At 42.7% G+C, this 18,733-nt stretch overlaps 1 long non-coding RNA gene across 1 annotated transcript; it reads right to left on the bottom strand.

Moving 5' to 3' along the window:
- Positions 1-16,270: 16,270 nt before the first annotated feature.
- Positions 16,271-17,794, bottom strand: LOC122454384. The gene is made up of 3 exons (XR_006273373.1): positions 17,693-17,794; positions 16,584-16,706; positions 16,271-16,469 (listed from the first exon to the last, which is right to left on the bottom strand). It is a non-coding gene; the product is annotated as an uncharacterized LOC122454384 (long non-coding RNA).
- Positions 17,795-18,733: the final 939 nt, after the last annotated feature.

Below are 18,733 nucleotides of genomic sequence, written 5' to 3'. Positions count from 1 at the left end.
CTGAATTTTAGAAATTGAAAAACTGAAACCAATTTGAGGGTTTTTTTTTTTTTAAACTCTGTCTATAGTGCTTTGTCACACAGATATTTACTAATTTCAATGTAGTTAAATGTATAAATCCTTTTCTTTATAATATGTTCCTTATACTTTTTTAATTTAAGAAATCTTCTCCTATTCCACTGTCTTAAAAATTTAACTTCCGCCATTTCCCCCCTAAAAGTCTGTAAGTTTTTAGTTTTCATATTCAGCTCTGTAATCCACTTGGAATTTTCTTTATACTGATGAAAGGTATACATCTTTTTTTGTGTGTCAATATGGTTAGACAATTTTCTATGTTGGTTTGTAATACTGCCTTTATTAGATACAAAGTTTAATACATATGTAGGGCTTTTTTATATGAGAGGGAAAAAAAAAAAGTCTACTTAAAGTTTATCCCAGAGTCCAGCATGCAGAAACAAAGTCAATGGGTTTTGTTTGTGGGTAAGTAGTACCCACAATGGGTAAGCAGTACCCAGTGAGTCACCATGATAGGGTGTCCAAGGCATGTGTGAGCCATACCAGAAATTATCTGTTGGAAAGCAAAAGTTTCAGCCACATTATTTTTAGGGTGGGGGGCATGGGGGTAGGTTCTGTTTTGTTTTGTTTTGCCACACCATTCAGCATGTGGAATTTCAGGTTTCCCACCAGGGACTGAACCTGCATCCCCTGTAGTAGAAATGCGGCATATTAACCACTGGACTAGAGAAGCCCCCACGTTAGTTTTTTAAATGTGATTTTTGATGATTCTGAGACAAAATATGAGCAAACACTTTGTAAAAGAAAATTTCTCCGCCCCACCAAAAAAAAAAACCCAAGAGATAAAAACAGTGGTCACTTCAAAAACATGGGCTAATGACTTGACACTTCTCCATGTCAGTACCAGTAGACCTGTTACACACCCACACTCTCTGAACGAGGTTGGCTACCACGTGAGCATATGAGCATCCAATGAGGCCGACCTGAGCTAGGGCAGTCACTGGAGGGCTGGCAATGCTGCCTGAGAGAAACCAAGAGGGAACACAAGGCTTCTCCACTGGTTTATTTCAGCAACAGGAGTGAAATTAATATGCAATGTACAGCTTCACAGAGAATAAAACACACAGGGACTTCACAGGATGACTGGGTTTTGCTGAAATACTAGGTTGAACTATCTGAAATTGCCAGTTCTGTAGTTTAAAGAAGAAAAAAGGTTGACTATCTTCTCTTCAATATGCCTCAACATAACAAGAGAAGGAGAACGCCAAGTGAATAATTATTTGGGAGTCTGTTGCACCAAAACTAGTCAATATAATGGAATTTCCTACTCAGATCCAAAGAAGAAACTCACTGGTGATGGAATTGCTGACTCTTCCCCTTCTCATGTCATTAGCTCACTGGCCAAACTGGAAATTAAGTTTCTGTCAGACTAAACAAGAGGATTCCCTAACTGAGATTTGATAACTTTTTTCTCCAACTGATTGGGATTAAGGTCTCAAGAAAGTGGTTTCAGGCGTTCCTTTCCCTAAAGCTCACCTCCTCAACAACATGAATAATGCTCTTAGAAATGGCATCCCGATATGCTTACTCACACCCTGCTGTTAGGTCACCCAGGAAATGAGATAATAAAACTGCTGAAATTAATCAAGAGCATCTGTTATACTAAACAAATAAAGCATCGTGGGTCTTTCAGAGAGAAGAGCAGAGCAAACTTTCCTCCAGGACATCCAGAGAGGCCACTTTCTACAACTATTTCCTTCCAAACTTGTGGCTCAAAGAGTCACATTAGCGAGGTAAAGAGTGGACTTGTGGACACAGTGGGGAAGGGAGAGGGTGGGAGGAATTGAGAGAGGAGCCCTGACGTATAGACCCTACCGTGTGTGAAAGGGCTGGTGGGGAGCCACTGTCTAACGTGGGGAGCTCAGCCCAGTGCTCTGTGATGACCTAGAGGGGTGGGATCGGGGCGGGGGGGGGTGCAAGAGGGAGGGGATATATTCATACATACAGCTGATTCACTTTGTTATATAGCAGGAACTTAACACAGCATTGTAAAGCAACCATCCTCCAGTTTAAAACAATTAAAAAATCACATCTGTTCATCTTTCCAGCTGTCAGCCAGGCAGCTCACTTACACTCAGCCTTATTCCAGCTTTTCTAAACATATATGCATCCCGTATTTCACCAGACTTCCCATTCTGAAACTGGGACGTCAGATTATGTCACTGTACCAAAAGAAACGTGTTGTGATCCAATGACTTGTGAATTTCTTTGATTCGCATCCAAAAGTGTATGTATTGGAATTCCCTGATAGCTTAGCTGGTAAAGAATCTGCCTGCAATGCAGGAGACCCTGGTTCAATTCCTGGGTCAGGAAGTTCCCCTGGAGAAGGGATTGGCTACCCACTCCAGGATTCTTGGGCTTCCCTGGGGGCTCAGACAGTAAAGAGTCCCTGCAATTCTGGAGACCTGGGTTCGATCCCTAGGTTGGGAAGATCCCCTGGAGGAGGACATGGCAACCCACTCCAGTATTCTTGCCTGGAGAATCCCCATGGACAGAGGAGCCTGGTGGGCTGCAGTCCATGGGATCACAAAGAGTTGGACATGACTGAGTGTCTAAGCACAGCACAGCACATTTATTAGGCTAGCTATTACCAATCTCCGCTTTTCTTGTTTCCTTTTGTTCTCCCGTACTGTCAACACTGTTTCAGGTTGCTCCCTTAGGGTCATGGTTAATTAAATGAGACTATCCTAAATAAAAGAAATTGAGTTGGAAGCTTTTAGAATTCTCTTCTCATCATCTAATTACAGGAAGAGCATTTATGGGCAGTTTAACTCTGGCTAATTCGCTCTCTGAATCTTTCACTATCATACAATTTGAACATCAAACCCTAAAACCACTGGGTGGGTGTTTTCCACTGCTCTGGTGGCATACTCTTTTCAAGTTTCCCTAAACTGGATTCTGCCAGAAGACTGCTTTCAGGCTACAGTAGCCAGAAAGTCTTCAGAAACCACATCCAAATGACTGCTCTTGTCCCCACTGCTTTGAGCATTCCAAGATTTTCATCACTTAACGGTTCCAGATAGAACCACTCACATTAAACATGGTTGAAAAAAGAAAGCTTAATCAGGAAATTATAGGCCTTCTTTAGTTCCCCCCAAACACTGGCCTCCTCACATCCCGTCACACTGGACAATACCACCTCACCCACAATTGTATAACTGAGTGCCTTACAGTGATGTGAGATTCATCCTTCAATCCATCCAACCAGCTTTTCATTGAATTCTCCTGCTTTCAGCATCTGGCCAACTACCCTTTCCCATTTCCGCACCTACGGTCTTGCAGGAGTCCTGCTAACTCCCCACAATGTCTTTCCAGTAAGCCCATGGAAAAGACCTGTCACAGCCAATGTCGAAGCAGCTGTATGTGCTTAATCGCGTGGGGGAAGATACTTGGGTGGCAAGTCAGAGCTCAAGCTGGAGGAAGCAAAAGGTTATGGATAGAACTGGCTTCGGAAGTCAAATGAGGTCGTCAGCACTACATCTCTCAACTCTCCACTGCGTGAGCTTCCTTCTCAATTTAGGGATCCCTAGGATACAGGTCTTTTGCATAATCAGCCAAGTGACCGTCTCCAGGTTTTTCGTCAGGAAACTCCAGACCAGCTCCCTTCCTGCTCCCTGGCTCACTCACCAAAGTGATTCCTCCTTTTCCTCAGGTACACAAACAGGTATCAGCAAAACTGCCTGAAGGAGTCATAACTTCAGGGCTTGGGTTGCATTCTCAGCTCTGTATTCTGTATTGTGTGTTCTTGGACAATTAATTTCACCTCCCTAGACCTCCGTTGTCCCCATCTGTAGAATGCCACTTCTACATAAGAAAAGAAAGAAAGAAGGAAAGAAAGATAGTGCTAAGTCATGTCCAAATCTTGCAGCCCTATGGACTGTAGCCTGCCAGCCTCCTCCGTCCTTGGGATTTTCCAAGCAAGAATACTGGAATGGGTTGCCATTTCCTTCTCCAGGGGATCTTCCCAACCCAGGAATCGAACCCAGGTCTCCAGCATCGCAGGCAGATTCTTTACTGACTGAGCTATCCGGGAGAGCTCGGGAAAGTTTCCCCCAAGTGCTTGCCATCCCCAACCCAGCTAGTCACTTCCTCCAGACTATTTACTGCACACGGTGCAGCATTCGCCCTGACACATCAGATATGGAACGGGAGTGCTCCTGGAGGGCAGAAACTGTTGTATTTCTCTTCGTAGCTGTGGGTCAGGATACATTAGCTGCAGCCTTTTTCATTCAGAGATCTTCATTCAGAAGATCTAGATCTCCACGCCTCCCTTAATCTTTGAAATCACAGGATCTGTCTGATTCAGCCCACTGTTATCCAGATTTAGTCCTAACTAGATGGACCCACACTCTCTGTGTCCTCTTCTCTGAAGTAGCTCCTAGAATCCAGTCTCCACTTTAGAGATTTTCCAGACTAACTTCTACCTTTCTCCACACCCAATTCTCCTTCCTCTGTATTATTCACTATATTTCACATAATCCCACGTATTCCTTCCCTTTGTTTCTGAGCCTTGAAAATGCCTTAACTGCCACCCAAAATGGCCAGTTTCTTTTAGCTTTTAAGTCTTCACGCCTGACTATTGCAGAATCACCCCAGCTTGAGAGGTGCCGGAGATCAAGGGCTGTGGGTCGATCAAAACAGTGCCCCAAGCATGTAGCCATCTCCTAAATGCTTTTAAGGGTAATGAATGGTAATGAATTCAGATTGATTATGTTACTATGTTCTGCAGTATATGCTACCACTCCAGATGAGGACAAAGGTCAATTTTAAAAGTCTAATTCAGTGACTCTCAATGGGAGGGGGCAACTCACAAATGTCAGAAGGGGTGGCAGTGCTTGTAGTTTGAAAAAAAAAAAACATATTCAATGTGATCATATAATCTTATACCTTTGAAAAGTGTTTTTAAAAGGATTGTTTATTATTTAAAACACAAGCTATAGATTTGATTCGTGGCTATTTGATCTGTTCATCTTTTCTTATGTTCACAACATCCCTACAATTTCAGACACAGCTACTAAAATTCAAAGAGATTGAGTTAATTCTCCAGGATCAAACAGCTAGGAAACAGCAGGGTAGCATTTGAACTTGAGATTGCTCTTCATGCCTCTATACTGTTCCTCCACAACAGAGGCAGCAAGCGTGGCCGGGCCCCACTTAGCTGGATTTGCACCCTGTCATTCTCCATCCAAGCTTGATGGAGCTGGTAAAGGGCCCCATAGTATCCTCTGAGATGGCAGAAAAACTTTGTCCCACATGATGAGGTGAGTAAGACTTTCTAATACTCAACCAAGCAATTCTCGAGGCACCAGGGTTCAACCAACACGCAGGGTCACAGAACAAGACCCACTGCCTGACCTCCTTCCTTACACTGAAGAGTCAATGTGTGTCCCAGTCCTTCCCAGATAAGTGAGGTGGCTGCAGCGTCCAGTAACTCTGCTGATCACACAGGCTCTGCTGACTGGCTTGGGAGAAACCAAACCGTCAATACAGACTTCTGAATGCCCTCTTATGTGACACGCATATTCCAGATCAGTCTTGCTGTTGAGATTTTCTTTACAATGAAGTTATTAGAGAGCCAAGAGGCTCTGGGAGCTTTCAATACAGTGGGAGAGAACAGGTTATTTGAGCCCCCTGCCCTGGATAATCAGAGTCAGGCTTTCCTGGTGGCTCAATGGTAAAGAATCTGTCTGCCAAGCAGGAGATCAGGTTCGATTCCCTGGGTCAGAAAGATCCCTTGGAGAAAGAAATGGCAACCCACTCCAGTATTATTTCCTAGAGAATCCCATGGACAGAGGAGTCTGCCGGGCTGCAGTCCATGGACCACAAGTAGTTGGACACAGCTTAGCAACTAAACAGCATCAGATAATCAGTTCAGTTTCAGTTCAGTTCAGTCACTCAGTCATATCCAACTCTTTGCGACCCCATGAATCGCAGCACGCCAGGCCTCCCTGTTCATCACAAACTCCCGGAGTTTACTCAAACTCATGTTCATCAAGTTGGTGATGCCATCCAGCATTTCATCCCCTGCCATCCCCTTCTCCTCCTGCCCCCAATCCCTCCCAGCATCAGGGTCTTTTCCAATGAGTCAACTCTTCTCATGAGGTGGCCAAAGTACTGGAGTTTCAGCTTCAGCATTAGTCCTTCCAATGAACACCCAGGATTGATCTTTAGGATGGGCTGGTTGGATCTCCTTGCAGTCCAAGGGACTCTCAAGAGTCTTCTCCAACACCACAGTTCAAAAACATCAATTCTTCAGTGCTCAACTTTCTTCACAGTCCAACTCTCATATCCATACATGACCACTGGAAAAACCATAGCCTTGACCAGATGGACCTTTGTTGGCAAAGCAATGTCTCTGCTTTTTAATATGCTATCTAGGTTGGTCATAACTTTCCTTCCAAGGAGCAAGCACCTTTTAATTTCATGGCTGCAGTCACCATGTGCAGTGATTTTGGAGCCCAAAAAATTAAAGTGTGACACTGCTTCCACTGTCTCCCCATCTATTTCCCATGAGGTGATGGGACCAGATGCCATGATCTTAGTTTCCTGAATGTTGAGCTTTAAGCCAACTTTTTCACTCTCCTCTTTCACTTTCATCAAGAGACTTTTTAGCTCCTCTTCATTTTCTGCCATAAGCGTGGTGTCATCTGCATATCTGAGGGTATTGATATTTCTCCTGGCAATCTTGATTCCAGCTTGTGCTTCCTCCAGCCCAGCGTTTCTCATGATGTACTCTGCATATAAGTTAAATAAGCAGGGTGACAATATACAGCCTTGACATACTCCTTTTCCTATTTGGAACCAGTCTGTTGTTCCATGTCCAGTTCTAACTGTTGTTTCCTGACCTGCATATAGCTTTCTCAAGAGGCAGGTCAGGTGGTCTGGTATTCCCATCTCTTTCAGAATTTTTCACAGTTTATTGTGATCCACACAGTCAAAGGCTTTGGCGTAGTCAATAAAGCAGAAATAGATGTTTTTCTGGAAATCTCTTGCTTTTTTGATGATCCAGTGGATATTGGCAATTTGATCTCCGGTTACTCTGCCTTTCCTAAAACCAGTTTGAACATCTGGAAGTTCACAGTTCACATATTGCTGAAGCCTGGCTTGGAGAATTTTGAACATTACTTCACTAGCTTGTGAGATGAGTGCAATTGTGCAGTAGTTTGAGCATTCTTTAGCATTTCCTTTCTTTGGGATTGGAATGAAAACTGACCTTTTCCAGTCCTGTGGCCACTGCTGAGTTTTCCAAATTTGCTGGCATATTGAGTGCAGCACTTTCACGGCATCATCTTTCAGGATTTGAAATAGCTCAACTGGAATTCCATCACCTCCACTAGCTTTGTTTGTAGTGATGCTTTCTAAGGCCCACTTGACTTCACATTCCAGGATGTCTGGCTCTAGGTGAGTGATCACACCATCGTGATTATCTGGGTTGTGAAGATCTTTTTTGTACAGTTCTTCTTGCCACCTCTTCTTAATATCGTCTGCTTCTGTTAGGTCCATACCATTTCTGTCCTTTATCAAATCCATCTTTGCATGAAAATCAGATATCAGCAAAATTTTGTTTGAATCAACACAATCTCATTCTCATAAGCACATCCCGATGTTGCATTCTCCTCTTCCTAATCTGCAGTTCAGGTCTCACATCATACTACCTTCTGTGTGATGACTTTATTTGAGTGGCTGAAATCATCCACTCCTTCATGTTTAGAATCACTTTCAAGAAAAGGTTTTGCAGGTGAGATTTCACACTTGGCAAATTTAAACACCACTGTGGAGGCATAGAAAGCAGAAACAAAAATAGTTTTTAGGGCAAATTAGGTCATAAATGTCAGTCTGATATAGAACTGACCTCAATAAAGACCTTGCTGAGAAAGTTGTAAACAGAGTGGTACATCACAGAGCTTTGAACAGGATGTATGCCCTGAATAAAGAAAATCTGAGCTTCTGTCAGAAAGCTGAGATTCTAAGTATGGCAGGGATAGCATTTTTGAAACAACTTGTGAGGGGGTTTGCTCTTTCTAATCATTACCCCTTTCTCTTTTTTAATTTTATTTTTATTTATTTTTGGCTGCACTGAGTCTTTATTGCTGCAATAGTGCTTTCTTTAGTTTCGACGGCTTCTCTTGTTGCAGAGCATGGGCTCCAGGCATGTGGGCTCAGTAACTGCAGCTCCGGGGGCTTCCTAGAGGGCTTCTCTGATAGCTCAGTTGGTAAAGAATCCACCTGCAATGCAGGAGACCTCGGTTCAATTCCTGGGTGAGGAAGATCTGCCACAGAAGGAATAGGCTACCTACCCCAGTATTCTTGGGTTTCCCCTGTGGCTCAGCCAGTAAAGCGTGGGTGCAGTGGGTGTGGTGCATAGGCTTAGTTGCCCCACAGCATGTAACATCTTCCCAGACCTGGCATCGAACCCGTGTCCCCTGCATTGGCAAGTGAATACTTAACCACTGGCCCACCAGGGAAGTCCTCACTATCCCCTTTTACTTTCTATACAAACTTCCCACCTGCCCCGCCCTACCCCAATAGTTCCTCTGTGAAAACTAAATTTCTGACTGAAGTCTACGGGCTCAGTTCAGTTCAGTCACTCAGTCATGTCCAACTCTTTGCATCCCTGTCCATCATTAATTCCCGGAGCTTGCTCAAACTCATGTCCATTGAGTCAGTGACGACATCCAACTATCTCATCCTCTGTTGTCTCCTTCTCCTCCGGCCTTCAATCTTTCCCAGCATCAGGGAAAGAGTCCAATGAGTCCGTTCTTCACATCAGTGGGCCAAAGTATTGAAGTTTCAGCTTCAGCATCAGTCCTTCCAATGAATATTCAGGACCGATATCCTTTAGGACTGACTGGTTGGATCTCCTTGCAGTCCAAGGGACTCTCAAGAGTCTTTTCCAACACCACAGTTCAAAAGCATCAATTCTTTGGCACTCAGCTTTCTTTATAGTCCAACATCCATACATGACTACTGGGAAAACCATAGCTTTGACTAGATGGACCTTTGTTGGCAAAGGTCTCTGCTTTTTAATATGCTGTCTAGGTTGGTCATAACTTTCCTTCCAAGGAGCAAGCACCTTTTAATTACATGGCTGCAATCACCATCTGCAGTGATTTTGGAGACCAAGAAAATAAAGTCTCTCACTGTTTCCATTGTTTCCCCATTTATTTGCCATGAAGTGATGGGACTGGATGCCATGATCTTAGTTTTCTGAATGTTGAGTTTTAAACCAACTTTTTCACTGTCCTCTTTCACTTTCATCAAGAGGCTCTTTAGTTATTCTTCACTTCCTGCCATAAGGGTGGTGTCATCTGCATATCTGAGGGTATTGATATTTCTCCTGGCAATCTTGATTCCAGCTAGTGCTTCCTCCAGCCCAGGGTTTCTCATGATGTACTCTGCATATAAGTTAAATAAGCAGGGTGACAATATACAGCCTTGACATACTCCTTTCCCAATTTGGAACCAGTCTGTTGTTCCATGTCCAGTTCTAACTGTTGGTTCTTGACCTGCATACAGATGTCTCAGGAGACAGGTATGGTAGTCTGGTATTCCCATGTCTGGAAGAATTTTCCACAGTTTATTGTGATCCACACAGTCAAACATTTTGGTGTAGTCAACAAAGCAGAAGTAGATGTTTTTCGGGAACTCTCTTGCTTTTTGGATGATCCAGCAGATGTTGGCGATTTGATCTCTGGTGCCTCTGCCTTTTTTAAATCCAGCTTGAACATCTGGAAGTTCACAGTTCATGTAAGCCTGGCCTGGAGAATTTTGAACATTACTTTGCTAGTGTGTGAGATGCGTGCAATTGTGCGGTAGTTTGAACATTCTTTGGCATTGCCTTTCTTTGGGATTGGAATGAAAACAGGCCTTTGCCAGTCCTGTGGCCACTGCTGAGTTTTCCAAATTTGCTGGCATATTGAATGTAGCACTTTCACAGCATCATCTTTCAGGATTTGAAATAGCTCAACTAGAATTCCATCACCTTCACTAGTTTTGTTGGTAGTGATGCTTCTTAAGACCCACTTGACTTCGCATTCCAGGATGTCTGGCTCTAGGTAAGTGATCACATCATCATGGTAATCTATATGTAAATCTTATCCATAAACAATGGTTTGAGGAGGGAAAAACATTTTCTCTCCACTGGGAAGAAAGGAGATTAAAAATACTTCTGGATAAGAGTAGAGTGGTGAGAAATCAGAGAAGAGGTGAATAGCATTCCTTGGTCTATTCCACCCTGCTCCAGACCCCTCCCATGTCCAGGCTCCGCCCCAAGGCCCTGCTCCAGTTAATTTCCCAGAGGGAAGAGCCTGTGTTTGAAATCTCAGTGAAGCAAGTTTTCCTAGAGCTCCTTCACCCACAGTTGCTCAAACAGACAAAGCTAAAGGAGGTGTCTGTGAAGAGACCCCCTTTCACATCCACAGCCAGGTGTGGAAGGGCAGAGCAAAATCACAGACCTGAAGGGTCTCCTGCTTGGAACATGGAGGGTGCAGTGCGGAGCCCAGGTGGAAAGGCTGCTAGGGAGAGGCCACGGTGGACACAGCAGCAGAATCTGGGAGCGATTGGGGCTAATAGCCCTTGAGGACTAGAGGGCTCAAGGACACCTCATAGAGTGCCAGCTCTCAGGCCAGGGGCCAAAGGATTCCCCCACACCATTCTCCAAGTGCTGCCAGCCCTTCCCTGTGAACTTAGATGCCACCCTGGGGAGGAAGGGAGGGGGCAGAAACCTACAAATGACTGGATCAAGGCAGGAAATGACTGGGTGGTCCCTAACTGAATAGCTGGACTATTTCCTTTGAATCTGCAAAATTCAGTGTTCAGTTCCCAAGGAGATTAGGATGTCGAGGTAGAGATTGAGTTCAACTGCTTGTGAAATCATATCCCTATATGTAACTGTTGGTTATACCAGCAAAAATTTTAGCCTTCATCAGAGCAATAAATAAATCCAGAAAAAGAGGACAAGAGGAATCTGTGGAATTGTTCTTTTTTAAAAAAATTTCTACAACACAATATATAAACTACTGTGGTATTAGAAAGTTTCTTGGAAATTTAAGCCATAGCCCCATCACTGAATACATGTCAATTTTTTAATTTTCCTGGTATTAAGAGTTTCTGTTTCAGAAGTTGGTTCGATCTCTGGGTCGGGAAGATCCCCTGGAGAAGGAAACAACAACACACTTCACTATTCTTGCCTGGGAAACCCCATGGGCATGGGAGCCTGATGGGCTACAGTCCATAGCATTGCAAAGAGTAGGACATGATTGAGCACGCATACACACAGGCAAATGTTATAATTTCACTAAAACTTTAAAATAAATGAGGATGAGCATTTCAAAAGGCAAATCCCATCAGGTCAAGGTGAACAAACAATCAGGGGGTAAAAACTGAAGACCCGAGCTTTACTTCTTAATCTTTCTAGGGAAAAGGTTTTGTCGTGGACATAAATGAATTCCTCTACAGACCCATCTGGGAGAAAGAAAATGTATTCATTTGCATTATCCTATTTTAGCTGAATGTAATTCCCATATATACCTTTTTCTTAAGGAACAAAACATGACCAACTCTATGTATTAATTTTAATTGCAACATGAAAGCTTTATACCTGTTCTTACTCTAACATTTACCTCAGTTCTAAGTTCAAACTTTCAAATTGTTAAATAACTTAATGCCTGTGTCTCCCCAGCATCCACCCCATGAGAGTGGGAACTCATCTGCTTTTGCCTACCATTGTGATCCCTGCACCCAGCAGGAAGACTAGCCTGTAGTAGGGCCTCATTCATTGAATGAATACAAAAACAAATGAGTCAATGTGATGAGACTGGAGAACTTCAAGTCTCCTTCTGGTTTTGAAATTCTGCAGCTACCTGAGCCACATTTCCCAGACAAAGGATGATAAGACCTCATGAAACTTAAGCTAATGAATCTTAGCATTACTGAGAAATAGTTTAATGTGTTTCCACCCTATTAATTGCCATTCTAGTATCACAAGTACATTTATACATACACTATAGGTTAATTGACCTTATTTAATCCAGTTCTTGATCCCTGAAAGCTGATTAACACAAGCATTAAGTTATTTAACAATTTGAAAGTTTGAACTTAGAACTGAGGTAAATGTTAGAGTAAGAACAGGTATAAAGCTTTCATGTTGCAATTAAAATTAATACATAGAGTTGGTCATGTTTTGTTCCTTAAGAAAAAGGTATATATGGGAATTACATTCAGCTAAAATAGGATAATGTAAATGAATACATTTTCTTTCTCCCAGATGGGTCTGTAGAGGAATTCATTTATGTCCACGACAAAACCTTTTCCCTAGAAAGAGTAAGAAGTAAAGCTCAGGTCTTCAGTTTTTACCCTCTGATTGTTTGTTCATCTTGTACACATAAGCATTTTTATAGGTTTATGTCTATCTGTATAAACACTTTTTACTGCAGCAGTCCTAACATTTTCAGCAACTGAAAGAATTTAAAATTTTCAATTCTCTACAAAATGTGAATAAAATACTGCAAATTCTTGTTTTTCATCCACCAAAATCTCTCACACAGTAATTAAAGTCTTTATCAGCATCACCCTGCACTAAATAACAATATAATCTCCCTAAAAATAAATGCACAGGGGGAAATTCCTCTCAATGATGAGCAAACAGCAATTATTATTCCCTGTTATTAAAATGCTCTCAGTTAATTGGCACAGATAGCAGAAGAGAGATTACCTTAAAAGGCGGGATTCCAAAGGGGAGTTAGTCAGAGTTTTGAACCTTCTGGTCTAATTTAGAGGACAGTTTACAGAGAGATTCAGTAAATATTTGCAAGGAACCATTAACACGGAGTCAACAATTCAATTCCGTCAAAGAAAAGTGTATTTAAATAATTGTAAGAGAACCTCCTTTGATAAATGCTGAAAATGAATTATTTCGACATGAAAACAGCCCAATGCATTCACAGAAGAAGTCTACCAGCCACGTTTTCTAAGCATTCTTTGTTGTATACACAGTTTATCATCCTGGACTGTATTTATAAGAAGCACATGTTTCACCCTGCACCACCACCCCCACCCCACCTCCCCCCTAAAAAAGTGCTGCTATTTTCACTTGGGATTATTTTACAGGGATTTCAGTGAGCCGGTCCTTTCTTCGCATTTTTCCTGTTTTTGTCCCAACAGAAATGGGATTTTACTGTGTGTCCTGTGAGCTGATAACACAGAGCTTGGCAAGGTTTGACACTGTTACTTTCATTGACAGGTTGGAGGAGGAAGGAGCAAAGTAAAGGAGAAAGTTACGAGCTTTCTCTTCACCTGCAAATGACAGATAAAGCTGGCCAGTGAACATGAAATAGCTTGGAAGGCTTCCTGGCTCAATTAAGACCCAACTTTGATGAAATATTTTGTTTAAAGAGAAAAATGGTGTCTCTCTAGTGAAAACTGTTTAGGACAGCTGCTGGGGGGTGGCGTGGAGAAGCAGGTGGTTGCGACTACCCCGAGAGCTTCAGAAATATTAATATGGAAACGTCTCACATTTCACTCCAGTTCAGGGCAGCTTCCTAATGCCTGGAGGAAGACAGAGCAGGAAATTCACAAGCCACAAAGCAGGGAATGCCTCCTCATTTGGCTAGAGTGGGGTCTGTTTGTCTGGGTCCCCATCTCAGCCTCTGTATTTTCTGTTAGCTCACAAAGGCACGAAGTTCGAGTTTCAAAGCCGGCTCCTTCCTCCCCGCATTGCTAAGACATAACATGTCATCAGAACCAGGGTTTGCCAGAAGCCGTGATTTGTTTGTCTAGACTGGTCATTGAACTCTGTTTATTACTAAACATCATGTGGAATGGGCCGCAAATCAAAGGGGTTTCTGGGAACCTGGAAGGCCTGTCTGTCTGAGCACACCCAGGGCTGTGCAGGGACACTCTTTCATCTCAGTTTCCAGTCTGGGGAGATCTACCTTTCCCAGGACCTAGGGACTGACCACTGGTCTAACCTTTCATCTTTTTTTGACCCAGGACATGACCCTAGGTCACTGGTTACCCCTAGAGCCCCACCCCACCATTGTTGGAGCAGCAGCCCTTGAGAACTATATTCTGGGAGAGGTCATGAGGAAGGATTAATGATTACCATTTGAAAATGGAACATTAGAAGAAAACGCACACAAAAATCACAGCAAAATAGTCTGCCCAGGGAGCAGAGGACCAAAACAACAACCAAAAAATGATTGTAAATAGTATCCTCTTTTCAAGATGCAAATGTGGCATATATAAGAACTCTTTGGGGGCTTCCCTGAAGGCTCACTGGTAAAGAATCCTCCTGCCAATGCAGAAGGGACAGGTTCGATCCTGATCCGGGAAGATCCCACATGCCAAGGGACAACTAAGTCTGTATTCTACAATTATTGGGCCTGTTCTCTAGATCCCAGGAGCCATAGTTACTGCAACCCAAGCTCCCTAGAGCCTGTGCTCTGCAACAAGAGCAGCCACCGCAATGAGAAGCCCCCACACTGCAACTAGAGAGTAGTCCCTGCTCACCAAAACTAGAGAAAAACCCCAGCAGCAACGAAGACCCAGCAGAGAAAGAAAAAAAAAACTCTTTGGGTTTGTTTTTAGAAAGACACATAATTAGCAGATACATGGCTTCCTCAGTGGCTCAAGGGGTGAAGAATCCACTTGCAATGCAGAAGACCCAGTAGACACAGGTTCAATCCCTGGGTCGGGAAGATCCCCTGGAGGAGGAAATGCAACCCACTCCAGTATTCTTGCCTGAAAACTCCAATGGACAGAGGAGCCTGGCGGGCTACAGTCCAAAGGGTCTCAAAGAGTCTGACACAACTGAACAACTAAGCAGCACCAGTTAATTTTTTATGGATAACTGTTGCCTAAATTTTAAATAAAATAAATGGAGGCTTATGCTTTCTTTAGAAAATATGTACAACCTAGTCTTTTTTTTAAAAAAGCATCCTCTTGGGAATATAAACTGGTGTAGCCACTATGGAAAATATGGAGGCTCCTTAAAAAACTAAAAAGAGAGTTACTATAAGATCCAGCAATCCCGCTCCTGGGCATACATCCAGAGAAAACTCTAATTTGAAAAGATACATGCACTCCAACATTCAAAGCACTATTTACAATAGCCAAGCAACCTAAGCGTCCATCAACAGATGAGTGGATAAAGAAGATGTGATATACATATACAATGGAATACTACTCAGCCATAAAAAAGAATGAAATAATGCCATTTACAGCATCATGGATGGACTTAGAGATTATCATACCAGGTGCATTAAGTCAGACAGACAAGTATCATATGAAATCACTTACCTGTGGAATCTAAAAAAGGATACAAATGAACTTATTTACAAAACAGAAACAGACTTATAGACATAGAAAACAAATATGGTTACCAAAGGGGCAAAAGGGTAGGGCGATAAATTATGAGTTTGGGATTAGCAGTATATATATAAAATAAACAGGGTCCTACTGTATAGCACAGAAACTATATTCAGTATCTTATAATAACCTATAATGAAAAAGAATGTGTAAAACAGAATCACTTTGCTTTATACCAGAAATGAAAACAACATTGTAAATCAACTATACCTCAATTAAAAAAAGAAAAGAAAAGCACCTCTCTTGCCTATAAAAATAGAATTGCTTGGACAAAAATCAGTTCTCCTGTGCTGATTTCCAATATTTGGGAACACATTGATTTTGTTAAGGAAGACGAGTGACCTGAGAGAGCTACTGGAAGATACAGGGTCTAAGGATGCCGGGCTCTAGCTGGAAAGGCCTAAGGGCCTAACCCACATGGACTTCACACATTATCTAAACAGGGTAAGTTCTCTAGTCTGTATTTCACGTCTGCCTAGAATTAAAAATGATCACACAAAGGGATGTTACGCAACACAAAACAGCACTTCCAAAGGAGGTCTACCTTCTGCACTGCGATAATTTCATGGTCATTCATTCATCAGACAAAGAAATCAAAACAGTCAACAGTACCAGAACCCTAGAGCCATGGCCAGAGCCTCCTGGCTTATCAAGGAGCAGCAGCAGACTTGGTCTCCGCCAGTCCACTGGGCTCTCTATCTGCATCCACAGGCTAGAACTAGACACCAGTATCCAGAGGGGTCAACCATACACATGGGCCTGCAAGTACTCTGATAGTTCTAGGGAAATCCCAGGGGAAGTAGTGGGTGGAGAAAACCAATCTAGATGCTCCAGGGCCCATTTTGACTGACCAAGGTCCTTGGGATGTGGCTTCCAGAACCCCAAAATGAGTAGGAAGACCTCAGGATGTTGCTCCAGGGTATCTGGGGTGATGGCACATTATACCCAACCTGATGACCAGGAGGAGTCTCTGGCCCAGCTTCGGAGAAAACAGCTAGTGAAGTCACATGCCTTATTTTTATCATCATCTGTGTCACAGAAAGGAAAAAGCAGTTTTGTGATTAGAAGGAATAATAAATAATGAATGTATCATTTATGTCTAGGAATAAGATTCCATTTTGCCAGCCAGTTAGAGTACATACCAGTGCCGCCTTCTTGGTTTCTTACCCTTCCTCTCCTCTCCTCAAGCTCACCAGGTAGCTGCCTCTAATGCTGAAATACTGGTTGAATTAAATTGAATAAATTCAGTTGAACTTTTGAAAGCTCTAAAACAAAACAAAAAAAGCAAATAGTCATTTTCACTTGAGTTCATACAACAAGTCATTTTCATTAAAGTTTGAAGGGGATTTCAGATGAAAGTAGAAAGAGCAGATAAATGAGAAAGAATCTCACCCCCTCAGTTTTGGCATTGACATTTTTTTTTAAGAAGTCTTCACATAGATGGTACTAAGTTATAATTTAACTCTCAAGTTAACTATAGGGCCCCTTGTCTTTCAAGTCATACAAACACACAAGGCTTTAATGATTTTTAACTGAAAAAAAAAAAAAAACATGCCATATGAAAATCACTTCTCCCTCTAACACCAGTCCTCTGGCCACTCAAAGACTGGCCTGTGAGATCTTTATCCATGCATGAGAGAAACACAGGAAACTCTCAACAACCCAGACACCTTTAAGTTTGACAAGCACAGGAAGGTTACAAGCTTAAGAGGTTCTGGTTGTGCAGTTAAAACTTTATTTGAACACTTGAATAATAATTTCCCTCCTAAAAAAAGGATGGTGGATTTTTAGCTAAGTCAGTTCTCAGTTTCAATTAGACCAAACCTAACACATAAACAGCTTCTTCCATCACAATAAAGAAAAGAAAAAAGAAATCCAGTCGGAGGAAACTCAAAATAGTTTTTACAAGGAATTCCTGAGAAAGACAGTCCCTCTTAAGGACAGTTAACATACACAGACTAGTGAGCCTATGACATTTGCACATAAAATCATCCTTTCAACGCAACAAAAGACTTATACCTTTACAAAGAAAAAAAAAAAACTTTGGGAATAAAAGAGGACCCTGATCATCCCTGAATTATGGGATTTTAAATAACTTTCTCATTCTTTCTCATTTTCCAAGATTTTACACAAAGACCAATTTTTACCTTTAAAATTAGGGGGAAAAATTATTTTTCTAATCAGAGAAATCCTAGGGTAGAACCCAAGGTAAAGAATCAGTCTGAGGACGGTGAGCCAGCCTACTCCTTACCTTTGTGCTTTAGAGAAAGGCCAGGCTTGGGGCAGGCCCAACCAGAGGGTACCGGCAGAATCCCACCCCACTCGCCCCTTCCAACAGGCTCCACAAACTGAGCACACACAGCACTGTTCGCTCCATTTCACTGTGGCCCAGACTCCCATTGCATCAAGTTCTGTTTATGTGTTCATTTGCACCTTGCGTGATCAGGGTCCTTGACCTTCACACACTGACCAGGAATTTGATTCCTAGTGCTGTGGAATCTAAACTGGCCTTGACATTCCACTCAAACCCCTGCCCCTAAAGAAAACACCCCAGATGGTTGTAGCTTGAGAAACAGAGCAATTTTCCTTCTGTTTCGGCAGGAAGGAATATCAGGCTTCACTAAATAAAGGCTAAGCTGCTGCAGTCCAGGGGGTGTCCGAGCTGGACATGACTCAGCAACTGAACAACAACAATGCCAACATGGGCAAATAAGGAGCAAATGCCTGCATCCGTGTCTCCTTTCTGCTCAGACAACTTAAAGACAGATTTCTTTCTTTTTTTAAAATTTTTTGGCTGCTCCTCATGGCAGGTGGGCTCTTAGTTCCCAGACCAGGGATTGAACCCATGCCCCATGCATTAGAAGCATAAAGTCTTAACCACTGGACCACCAGGGAAGTCCCTTAAAGACAGACCTTTACTCACCACAATATTGAGTCCTCCTCAGCCTTACTATCCAGACCAATTTCTTTTAACTTTCAAAACGATGCCCTAACTGTCCCATCTCAGGACAATGCTCACACCTTGCTAAGTGGCCACACAAATCCCTGGGGCCGTGGGCGACACTGCCACCTTTAACGTTCACTCTGACAGGCACACGGGCCATCCTCGAGGTTCCAGGTTTTCCTGGAGTCAGAGTTTGAGAACACTCTGCCTCTTGGTCAAGTCTAGATGGTATACTCACAGCCCTTGGTTGTTCCCATGTTGGCAAAATCTCCTAGGAATCTACATCATCCATCTACATCATCTGAGGGGTACAAAAGTGACCTGATGGAGAAGGAGGGAAGGAAGAAA

This window comes from Cervus canadensis, chromosome 16, assembly GCF_019320065.1.
Source record: "Cervus canadensis isolate Bull #8, Minnesota chromosome 16, ASM1932006v1, whole genome shotgun sequence".
Lineage (NCBI taxonomy): Eukaryota > Metazoa > Chordata > Mammalia > Artiodactyla > Cervidae > Cervus > Cervus canadensis.
Note: the sequence above shows the minus strand (reverse complement) of the source record. Positions and strands in the feature narration are given on the sequence as shown.